This window comes from Pygocentrus nattereri, chromosome 14 (genome assembly GCF_015220715.1).
Source record: "Pygocentrus nattereri isolate fPygNat1 chromosome 14, fPygNat1.pri, whole genome shotgun sequence".
Lineage (NCBI taxonomy): Eukaryota > Metazoa > Chordata > Actinopteri > Characiformes > Serrasalmidae > Pygocentrus > Pygocentrus nattereri.
Genome location: NC_051224.1, coordinates 12,374,460 through 12,387,500, shown reverse-complemented (window position 1 = coordinate 12,387,500; position 13,041 = coordinate 12,374,460).

Genomic DNA, 13,041 nt, shown 5'->3' with positions numbered 1-13,041 from the left:
ACAATTGATAACTGTCACGATTGGCTCCTCCCACTCCTCAATGTGCTTTTCTGTTTACTTTCTGGTCTAGTCCACGTGCTTTTTGTTTTGATTCCCAGTCCAGCCCCTTGTTTTGTGACTCCACCCATGTTTGTTTCCACCTGTTTTACGCCTGTCCTTCGTCATCCTTGTTATTTAAGCCCTGTATTTGCCCCTTGCGGTTGTTGTTCTTTGTTTGATTGTATGCTCGTGCTGTTTGATTTGTTTGGTGTGTTTCTCCTTTGTGTTTATCGTTATGTCTGTTCCCCGATCTCTTTGTCTTGGCTATCTGAACCTGGACCGTTCTGACCATAACCCTGGATTTGCCCTCAATAAAACCCATTTATCTCTGCACATGCGTCCGCCTCATTGCTCCACATTACAATAACGTAATAGCTGTTTTGAGTGGAAATGAAATAAATGTAGGGTGGTCTACTGTACTTACATTCACTAATTAAAACATCTCTCCATTTTTTGTTTTTCTACATCATCTGAATACAGTAGTTGTCCTTTACATTGTATGAAAATTTCATGATGAATGGAAACCAGTTTTGCCTTTTCCTGTAGTTTTTGGAGGTTTTTTGTAGAGTGGTGATTTTTATGGTATAAGATAATACATATTACTACATATATGTATGCACACAACATTCCCTCCCCCGACTCCCTGCTACAGTTACCTTAGCTGGAGCTTAATTTAAATGACTGTCAAAGTAGCATTTTGCCAAAGCTGTGAAGAGTACACATAAAAAGAAGAAGGAAAAGCACAAAGCAAAACAATGATAGAGGTATGACATAACAAAGGGAAGAGAATGAAGAGGAAGATAATCTGCCTGTTGTTTCCTTCTTTTATTATATAGTGCCATGCATTCAACAATATAAAAGTGAATTTTATGCAGAATAATTGAGCAGCTCATCATTTTCAAGTTAATCTAAAATCCAATACTGATATTACTGAATTAAGAGAAGAGCAATTGAGGCTAAGCAATAGTTTTTTGTTTGTTGTTTGTTTGTTTTAAATGCTACAGTATATATACAGCACTGTGCAAAAGTCAGAGACCACCCTTTTTTTGTTCACTTCTCGTCAAAAATGGCCATTATGTACGAGTCATTCTGTGGTTTCTGTAGAATGCATTTGTAGAGGGCTATGCATTCAGAATATCCACAGAGCTATTTTTACTATACATTACAAAAAAAGTTGTTTGAATGGATGCTTCTAGGGGAAAAAATGAGTTGCAATAGAACTTTTGCAATATGTTTTTTAAACTTTAAAAAGATTCTTCACACTCGCACATTTCACTTACAAAAATGGTTCCTCGCTAAAAAGTTTCTTAGGAATCCAAAGGTGCTTCTTCAATGGCATTGCTTCAAAGGACCATTTTTGGCACCCTTTTTAGGAATGTGGAACAGAAGCACACATCTCTTCCCTGTCTGCTGGACTGCCTCCCTTTCAGTCAGCGTTGATATGAATACATTCTCTTTAGTGGAGTGTACCCTGACCTACATACTGCAGTCCGTTTTCTGCTGCAACAGTGGTCCATTGTTGGTGTAGTTTGCAGTTGAGGAATTGCCAAAAGGGAAAAAAAGGTAACAGCTGTTGCAGCTGATTAATGCAGCAACACCACCTTCATCAGCATAGCCAGTTCTGCAAACACATTGCGCATATTTCTGTACAGTTTAATTGGCAAGCCTACCAAGTTGCAGTGTAGACAGATAGTAGGTGTGAAGATGAGAAAATCTTGTTGCAGTGATGACTCTGCCTACTCACTGCTGACAGGGACAGGAGACCAAGCACAACTGTAAGACTGGCTTTACACGATGAAACTTTCATGAAACTTTAGTTTCTTGAAACCTACATGAAACTAAATTGCACTTGAGTGTCCTGCAACTCATTTGATACTCAGCTGCAACAGTTGCAAGCGTCTCACCTTCATGGAACAGCAAATCAAAATGGCAAGATCACAACATGTGATCAGGCTGACCTACATAATTTCAAAACACTGATTTCACCGGATCAATATCACAAAAAATACATATACACACAATAACAAACACAAATAACAGATGACGTTTTTTTGAGTGGCTAAAAAGATCATTGAGCAACCCCCCCAACCCCACCCTTGAGTGAGTTTCTTGAAGTGAATGTTTCTGTAACCAGCTGCGTTAGCTGATGCTAACAGCTGTAGGCTTCTTGTGCCAGCACTCATCCTCTTTTAACCTGCTGTTACCTTGATTTTCATAGTTAAATGAAATTACTTAATTTTCTCTGCTCTTGATGCTGCCTAATTTTACACGGAGCTAAAATTACTTTAGGATCCAATGGATAAAAATGATAACAGAATAGACATACATGGTCTGTGATGAACAGGATTTGTGAGATGTACAGTAGACTATAACAGTAATGGTTACTTAAAAATTCATTTTTCAAAGGCTTTACAGACACATACCAAGTAAAAAATACTCAAATATACACTCTTTAAAAAGATGGTTCCTTAAGAGTTCTTCAGGAAAGGAAATTGTTCTATTTAGAGTTCCATACAGAACCATTTCATTGTCTTTGCATAAATGATTCTTTGAATGGAGAAATGGTTCTTCAGATTGACTGAGAATGTGCTGTATATGGTTCTATGTAGAACTGTCTTGAAAATGTATCTTCAGATTGATGGACAATGTGTTGTTTATGGTTCTATGTAGAACCGTCTTGAAAATGCATCTTCAGATTGATGGACAATGTGTAGTATATGGTTCTATATAGAACCTTTTTGAAAATGTATCTTCAGATTGATGAACAATATGTTGTATATGGTTCTATGTGGAACCTTCTTGAAAATGATTCTGTATAGCACCAAGAGGGCTAACAATAAAAGAGCTCTTTTTGGTGCTGTATAGAATTATTTTTCAAAAATGTTCTATACTTTCCTATACTTACAACACATTCCCTGTGAATCTGAAGAACGATTGCACCACGCAAAGATCAATTTAAGCATGAAATGTTTTCTATTCTAAATAAAACTATTCACTTTACTAAACCCCAGAAGAACCATTTTTAAGAATGCATCTAGACAGGTAGATAAAAGACAGACATATAGATATGGAAGGAAAGATTGGCAATGAAAAACATAGAACGATGCTGAAAATGCTGCAAATATGTAAATTGCACGTTGTGGGTGACTTTCTACTGAGAATGATATGGTGTGTCAAAAATATGAGAAAATAAAACTAGTGTAGTAAATAAATGTGTTGCACACAACTGCTTTGTGTAACTGTCAAGTTGCATGGGAATAATGTTGCCTGTACCAGTTGCATTTATTAGAAAATAGGTGCATGAAACTGTTAAAACCAGCCTGTCAGGTGGATATGAATGTTTATATTAATAATTTTTAATCAATGTGCTCTGTTATACACATTTTAAATTATATAAATGTTTTTTCCTTGTAAACATGCTTTGAATAAAAAGTCCTGTAAAAATAAACTCTATTAGTATCAATATTCTTCTTACTCTTATTATCTTTGGTAATATAGTAGTAGTATTACCAAAGTAGTATTACTATGTTACATTTAACTCTGGGTTAAATGTAACATATATATTTTATACAATTGAACAGGTTCAAAATTGTTTTTGGTAGCAACATCATCTGCAATCCAGTTCATGCTTCAATTGACCATGTCTGGCGATATGACCTCAGGAAAATGTGTAGTTATTATAATAGTGTGAATTTATTTATGATGTAAATGTAAATATAAACTCATGGTCAATGACAAAGGTTTCTACAGGTGTCTAAGTAGTCTTGTTAACAATAACACATTATAAGTAATTTTAATAACTTGTTACTGTGCCAAACTTCCAAATAAAATATTGGAAATGCCATGGTGTAAATAAACTTTACTAGACACTGACAAATACAACTTAAAAGCTCTTACAATGTGGACATAATTTCATATATCTATCAATAACAATCTATAATCATAGTGACCAGAGCATTCTGTGTTTCTTTATGACTAGGCAAGTTTGTTAACCATAATGCACTCTGTGAACTGGGCACTGACAACATAACATGTTATTCATAAGTCATTAACACGTCTTATGCATTATGTTAGTGATGAACAATAAACACTGCAAAAAAAAATATTTTTGAAGCATTTTCAGCCATGTTGATAAAGTCTTATGAATGCCTTATAATGTGTTTATAGATGCTCATAGATATGGTATTTATAGGCAGTGTTACCATCATAGGTTTTTACATATATATTTTATAGGTGTTATATATTTGTGTAAGTAACAGAATTTATTCCCATATTAGTTTAATTGTTCTTTTGGTGGCTATAATAAAGCACCATTTTGAAGCATGTAAATGACTGAGTGAGTGCTAGTCTCTACACTGCGTTACAGCTAAGCCTCACGATGAATACAATGATAGAAGATATCCCCCAGTATCCACCCAAAACAGTTCAATCAAAAACCCACAATAAATATGCATGTACATGAAATATGTTTCAATTTTATTGTGCTGATAGATGTCCTTTTATTTTGTGGTGAAAAATAATTTCCCCATATCCAACAAAGTCTCTGTTGTTGTTGTCATATTTATTTAGAATAATAAATATTTTTTGTATTTACGCTGTAAAGCTTGTATGGTTCGAACACTATAGAACTGTACTGAATTAACTGTTTTTTGCATCAATTTACTGAATGCATCCTACCAGCTCTGAGAGACACTTCTCTGGGCAATCCTCTGGGAGATCACATGACTCATATGACTCCTGACCTTCCCTCATGCTCCAATCAGCACTCACAGTCACCAGAATACTAACTCTGAACACCTGTCTTGTTGACATATGACCTATGTAGTTTAGTATATAAGCCCAGGCTTTAGCATAGACTAGTTGCGAGATATTGTATCTTTTTTGATCTACTGAGCGTTCTTCTATGTATATTATCTTTCCTGCGTATGACCATATTTTGCCATTTTTTGACTCTGTCTTTTGCCTGACCCTTTTTGGACTTACTGCCTTCTGTTATGTTTGTCTTTTTGTGTTGGATGTATTTTTTTGGATTTGATCTACGGCTGTTTATTGACCGCGAACCTGGACTGTGATTCTAACAGTAAAGCCTCTTTTTCTCCTTTTAACTACAAGCGTCTGAATCCTTCTGGCACGTTACAGAACTTTATAGCAACTTTTACAATCAGCTCCTCGGCCTATTATAGCTAACCTCACTGTTGGGGTAAGTAACAACAATTGCACTTTCCCCATTTTGGCTGAATTATTCAAAAACAGTAGGTGCTGGAAATGTATGTTTTCATTCATAGCAGAGTTGTGCATGCTGCTTGCACACAATGAATGAATGAATCTTCCTCAAACACTTAAATGACTTAACAATAACCAAGTAGTTATAACAGTATCAGTAGTATCCAGTGTTCAGTAGGGGTGAGAGCATAACATCCTAACAATATGGGAATTTGTGTGATTTTTATGCATCAATATTCATTTAAACATGATCAATGTCCTGCATCTCTTTATTTCTGGAATTTCCCAGGCTGTTTTTGTTATTGTGTCTTAAATGTGTGCAAGTGAGCTCTGTTCTGACTGGCTGCCTAGTTGGGCTTCAATCAAAAAATACTAAACATAAAATATTCCTTATAACTTTAAAATAAACGTACAGGGCTAAACTGAGATAAGCTGAATAAGTGGGTGTACGTAAATGTGCTTGTGTCATCGCAAGTATAATGAATTTAAAACCGACTGTTTTTGCAGCTTATTTTCTAAATGTATGGACTGTATGGATTATGAAAAGTTTTTGCATACTGCATCAAACTTTCTATTTCAGAAAAATGAAGAATATGATATGGGCCTTTGAACTATTTTGAGCTTATATGAGCGGGATATGGACTCACATTGTTTCTGACTGTTTACAAAATGGTGCAGCCACTAAGAGGGTGATTTAAAATAATACACGTTTGAATTCTGTAAATTCTAAATATTCATCCAAATACATGATAAAGACGTACAAAAATGTCTTCAGGAAGTGAATCTAGAGAAATGAAGCACACTGAACTATGTAAAATATCTTTTGATTAGCCCCCCGCCACCCCCACCCCAAGTAGTACTGTTGTTGTTGTTATTATTATCCATCCATCCATTTTCTAAGCCGCTTTTCCGTCAGGGACTGGCGACCTGTCCAGGGTGTATCCTGCCTTCCGCCCGATGGCCGCTGGGATAGGCTCCAGCACCCCCCCGCAACCCCTGTTGTTGTTGTTGTTGTTGTTGTGTATTGCTGTAAATGTATGCAGTTGGTCAAATGCATATTTCTATGAATTACTTTATGAACTTCACTTACATTCATTCAATCAACTATTAACTCAATATATTCACTCGTTACTTACACAGCTGGATAGATTTCGTTTACAATGGAATCACTGGGTTTTAAGGAGTTTTAAGCTGCTGTGTAAATTTACACTGCAAAGCAATAAAAGCTAGGTAATGACATGAAGCTTCTGAACCATAATTTAATTCTGTCTCTTTTTCTCTCCTCCCTTTCATCACTTTTTTAGGTCTGCTTTTTTTCAGCTACTTTCCTTTCTTGTCCTCTTGATGAACATTGACGTGAAAGCTCCAAGGCCACTGAGATTTTCCTTTTTTCTCTCCTATTTTAAGGTGGAGTGTCGTTTACAACTAATTAGAGTAAAGGAGGCTGATTTAAATCAGCATGGCGACAGTGTCACTCTCTTCAGCTCAGTGTTCTTCAACAAAAGAGCAAGAAGAAAGTTCAGACACTGCCTGTCTGCTTATTGGCTGTAGAGAGAGCCTGAAAAATGACAGGATACAACAAGAGAAAAGGGATGGTAATAGTGTGAGATATGACCCCCCTCTTTCTCTTCCTCTCTCTATCTCAAGCTTTCTCTCGCTCCCTCTCTCTCTCTCTCTCTCTCTCTCTCTCTCTCTCTCTCTCTCTCTCTCTCCCTCTCCCTCTCTCTCCCCCTCTCTCTCTCCCCCTCTCTCTCTCCCCCTCTCTCTCCCCCTCTCTCTCCCCCTCTCTCTCGCTCTAGTGCTCATTTCCTCGCCTCGTTTCATCTTTTCACACAAATGGCGATTGGTGAAATCAATAACCCAATATGTTCAGTCACAGATAACGGATGATCAGAAGAAAAGCGTAATGATCTCGAGCACAACTGTCCGAGAGAATGTGGATGCGAGGTGACAAGCAGAACGCTGGGGGAAGGTGGAGGCAGTGAAAAAAGGTGTCCTCCTGGGAGCGCCAATCGTCGTTAAAGCAACCATAGCGCCGGAGACAAATGAAAGCAATATCTCGGAATGGAATTAGACTTCATATAAAAACACGGATATGGGACATTTTGAGCATTTGTACCAGATGCTACCAGCACTATAAGACACATGCTTGTTGTATTGCAGAAGAAAAAAAAAAGGCAGAGGACCAATCTTCAGTCTTGGACTCAGCAGAGTATCAGATTAGTGACAGTTCTCTGACTGTCATGCCACTCTTTGGATTTCTCTCTCCTCTTTAAACTGAAAGACTACACAGAGCCAAAGTGTAAAAGGTTAATCTAGCATGTCTTGACGATGCCTTTCTTGTAACCCCACCACAAAAGCCATAAAAGTAGCCTTGTAGCTAAAATCCAGAGCCTAAATAGTGAATTAATGTGGAATTTTGAGGGAATTTCCTCCTCAATTCTGACTGTAAATACTGAACCCCAAATGGCTCATAATGGAACATATAGTGCACTACATGGGTGTTGAAGGCCTTATTTCATGATGTCTGTAGTACACTATATAGGCTGTAGAACCCATTCACAGTTCAACCATTTAGGTCCAATCCCATTTTACCCCTTGCCCCTGCCACTTAGCTCTTACCCCTCCGGTATGCATGTTCACGACACGGGAAGAGTGTCCTGATTTTTGTTGAGATAGAGAAATAGGGCGAAGTGTTAGGGCTACATGGTCCTCCAAATGGAGGTTTTTCACAGGTACACTCCAAAATGAGTGTTAAGGGGAAAAAAAAGAAAAACGGCAAGATGGCTGTGTGAATGACCAAAGAAACACACAAATGTGAGTCTTTTTCTGCATTAGTAATCATTGTATTATCTTAATTTAATGTTGTTTTCCATTTTTTTTCATAAAAAGCATAAAAGCCTCAGGCACCAGAAAGGCTGCACCATTTAAGTAGAACAGGAAAATAAAAAAGAAGCTGGTGAATAGCTGACTTCATATCACTGAAGAATTAGAGGTGGGTGCTAATAAACAATTGAAGCATCCCCCCTCTCTGAAGGCATATAATGCCCTAAATGTAACTAAAGCCCAGCAGTGAGGAGCTGAACTTTACCTTCCCTGTGTTAGCACTACAGACTGCAGTGTCCCCTACAGAACACTGCTAGTAGCTGTTCATGAAGTAATGTTCTTTTTATTTGAGGGTTGTCCCACTTCGTAGGGGTCGACTTTAACCACTACCTCTGGTAACTCAGCTCCAAGGGGCAAGGTGACAATTAAAAACAAGGGGTAGGGGTAAAAAAAAAAAAAGAAATGGGATTGGGCCTTACTCTCAAAATAAATGCATCCAAACCAACAGGCTGTGTCTAGTTAAGGACAACAAAACATCTTAAATGTGCCTTGGCCTAGATTCTACAAGTTTCTGGAACTGTACTCAAGAGGAACACCATTTTCCCAAAAGATATCAACTTATTTGTTGTTTTTACGATGGTGCTAAAAAACACTGTTTAACAAGGTCTCCCATAGGAGTTCAAACTGGTCAAGATTTGCTAACTGGTAATCAGACTATTCAATGACCCCTCCTGCCCTGCAGATGAAGGAGACCACTCCATCAAGATAGAAATGTTTCTTTATAGGGTAACAATGATAAGTCAGAGTTAGCAGTGGGAAATATACCAGTTCATTCAGTACACTGGTAGAAATTCTTCTTGAAGTGTAAGCTTTGTCAGTACTGTTATACTAGCTACAAGTAATCACAGATAATACCATGCACATACAGTGTAAAACATCACATCCCTCTGCGTGTGTGGTGACCTGCAGTAAGCTAGTCAAGTTTAATAGTGAAGGAGCAGACTTCAGAATACAAATGAGTTGTTGGGTTAAAGTATGACAGGAAAATGGAAGGATAAAGTGGTCTTTTGGGGTAAGCTGTTAGCATTAGCTTAGCATGGAGACTCACCAGATCTCCGTGCGCACTGCCTAGGTGCCAGGCATGCAGTCTTGGGCCTAGATCTCACTATATTTATCCAATTCAACTATTTGTGGATGGACTGCTGGCACAGTCTGATCATGACCTGCATTGACTTTATGCAGACTTTATCCAGAGTGTATTGCAATTTTGTACCACTATTGCAAATACAAATCACACTGTGAGCCCCACTCTTGTGCAGTGCATTTGTTGACGAGCTGAAGGACACAGAATTTGACTGCCCTTTGTATGCAAGCATGTCATGCAGGCATATAAATGCTACAGGTTACAGGCACGATTTCTATATTTCTATGTGTAAATAACAGAAATCACCAGTGTAATCTGTACCGTCCATATGCCTGTGTGACATGTGTGCATGCAAAAAGGAATTGGATTCTGCCAGCAGGGTGGAATTTGGCACAACAATAGCAAAGACAAGATCAGATGAAAAAGAACTATGTCACCTATGTAGAGTAATATTACAGGTTTTCATTATAAGATTTTGCAAACTTTCAAGGCCTATTTTGCATGAGACTGACCAAGCCTTTTAGTGTAAAATTAATTACTTCTTTGCATGCTAGCCTGAACGGGTTTGAGGTTAGATGACTTTTAGCATTAAAAACAACTACAAAGCTCCATTAAACAGGGATGACACAGATAAGGCTACAGCCTACATCATAGTCTTTCATAACTAACAGGGATTTTTGTTGTTTTCCTGTTAGCCATGAGACGGATTTGCATCATTTTATCTCTATTAGCTCTCTCCAATAAGTAAAAGCCAGTCTGAGATTCACTCCTGTCTGATCTCTTGCTCTGTCTCTCTCACTTTTTCTCTTCCTCACTCCCACCAACATCATCTTTGGTCTCTTCACAGCCTCTGCCACGATGTCCATAGTGGGAATACTATGCTAGCTTCTTATAGCTAGATGAAGAGTCATAGTTGCTGGTGTGTCACGTGGTATTGTAAAGTGTTACACAGTTCTCGCAAGAGGTTTCGTATCTGCTCTTTTAAGGCTACATAGCGCTATAGCAGGCGTATCACTACTCGATTAAATTCAGAAACCCAGTTTGGACTATGCACGGACAGCAAAGTTATGTTTCTGATATTCATGTGCATCCATAGTCTAAATCAGGTTAGCAGACTTACCTTTTCATGCATGCGTAGTCAAAATGGGGTTTCCAGTTCTAACTGCATAGTCACAAAGTGTTACGGGCTGGGACTTGGCAATGACAGAGATACCATTCTCACTATTATAAGCCTCTGTACCATCAAAATGATTCTAAAGCTGTTAGGGTACTTTAGGGTATAGTCGTTACATACGTTGCTTTAAGTCACTGTTTCTTTTGAAACACTGGCCAGTTGAGCAGTCTGTCACGGTTGGCTCCTCCCAGTCCTGTCCATGTGCTCTTGTTTTGGTTTTGTAACTCCGCCCCTGATTGTTTTCACCTGTCCCTCATTGTTACGTGTATTTAAGCCCTGTGTTTGCCAGTCTTTGTATCCTCGTATCTGTGTAACTGGTCTTTGTTTGTGTGGGTTCTGATCTTTGTTATGTCATACCCCAAATCTGTACGTGTCGGCTCACTGACCCTGGACTGTTTTGACCACGACCCTGGATTTGCCCCTAATAAATCTCGCTTATCTCAGCGTGTGCGTCCGCCTCCTCGCTCCCCCTTACAGAAAGACTGGCCACCACAGGACGCAGCAGGTAAGCGAGACTCCGGCATGTGGTTGTTCCGTTGGGACGAAACTCCGGCTGTTTCTAAGCAGCCCGAGTTCGCCGTGTCCCAACGCCACCAAGCCGGAGACAGCAAATCCCCTGGCGCTGAGGGAACACGAGCGTCTCGTCGGTCCCGCAAGAAAGCGGAGGACCTTCCCGCCTTGTGGCCGGGAGGCGAGAGCTCAGGTAAGCGCCTTGGGTCTGCCCGTCTTGAGCGCCACTGCAGGGAGGAGCGACCTGCAGTGCAAGACGGTGTCAGACAGAAGGAGCATTCAGATGACCCGTTTGTTGGTACTCGGCTCGTTCGCAAGCGTCACTGCGAGCTGCCAATCGCTCGAGTGAGCTTTGGGAACGGCCGAGTGGGTCCAGTATCTGTGTGTTCCTCCAGGTTGGAGCAGAGGTCCCCAGCCCGAAAGCCCAATCCCGTGGCCGCACCCCGCGGCACTTCTGATCCCGTGGCCGCACCCCGCGGCACTCCTGATCCCCCGGACCCGCCGCCAGTCGCCGCGCCTCCGTGGACGTCGCAGCAGGCCCGCCTGCCTCCGTGGACGTCGCAGCAGGCCCGCCTGCCTCCGTGGACGTTACATCCCCTTTGTTCCCTGCCATCCCACCCTCGTCTGTGTCTGTTCCCCCTGGGAATCCCGTTTCTGTCCCTGTTCCCCGTGGTCCTTCTGTGCCTTCTGTGTCTGTTTCCGTTCCTTTGTTTCTGCCTTGTTCTGTACCTGGTTTTGTCCTTTTCCCTACTGTTGTGTCTGTCTCAGTTCCCTTTCCCGTTGTGGTTCCCGTTCCTGTGTCTCCTTTTGTTTCTGTTCCTGTTTCCGTGCCCGTTTCCGTTCCTGTGTCTGTCCTGGTGCCTGTTCCCCTGTCTTTTGCGTGGTCTGTTGTTCGTTCTTGTTTTCCTCGTCCTGTGTCTCCGGTCGTCTCTCGTTCGGCGTCGTTTTGTGTTGTGCCTCCTCGTCCTCCCTCCTTTTTTTTTTTTTTTTTTTTTTTTTTTTTTTTTGTCCTCGTTCTGTTTCGTCTGTTCCTGTGTCTGGTGTGTCTCCGTCTGTGTCTGTTCCTGTTTCTTGTAGTTCTGCCTCTGTGCCCGCTTCTGCCTCTGTGCCCGTTTCTGGTTCTGCTCTGGCTTCGGTGTTGGTGCCTGTTGTCTAGTTTGGTTTTGTCCTTTTTCTGGGTTTCGTTTTCTTGTTGGATTGGTTTGTCTTGTTCTGTGTGGCACGCCCGGTGTGCGTGCCTTTGGGGGGGGGGTACTGTCACGGTTGGCTCCTCCCAGTCCTGTCCATGTGCTCTTGTTTTGGTTTTGTAACTCCGCCCCTGATTGTTTTCACCTGTCCCTCATTGTTACGTGTATTTAAGCCCTGTGTTTGCCCCTTGTGTTTGCCAGTCTTTGTATCCTCGTATCTGTGTAACTGGTCTTTGTTTGTGTGGGTTCTGATCTTTGTCATACCCCAAATCTGTACGTGTCGGCTCACTGACCCTGGACTGTTTTGACCACGACCCTGGATTTGCCCCTAATAAATCTCGCTTATCTCAGCGTGTGCGTCCGCCTCCTCGCTCCCCCTTACACAGTCTTTGTGACAATAATATCTTTGTAAGCCAAAATTAAAAACCAAAACCTTTGATCCAAAACCAAGGTTAATTTAGATCATGCAGTACACCATGTAGAAAAGTTACAAACAACTGTAGAGATATTAAATTATACCACAATATTATTTGAAAACAATGGACGTGTATCCTGTGTATTGTTTACATTCACTTCACTATTTTTGTATTAGTGAGCTGATGAACAACAAGCTAACCAACTTGCAAACTATCTATCTGGCATGTAATTAAACAGTCCATGTCTTACACTTTTCTAATATTTTATAAGAAGTCTGCTTATGAGGCACCAAAGACAGTCATAATTCATTTTTACATGATGATGATTTTCCAATTGCTCTTTATCCCTTAGGCTGTTTTTACTACTGAGACTTTAGAACATCTATACAAATTCTATGTCTATCTTCTTCTTTCGGCTGCTCCCTTTAGGGGTCGCCACAGCGGATCATCTGCATCCATCTTGCCCTATCCACTGCCTCCTCTACTTTTACACCGTCCATGTCCACCTTCACTACAACCATA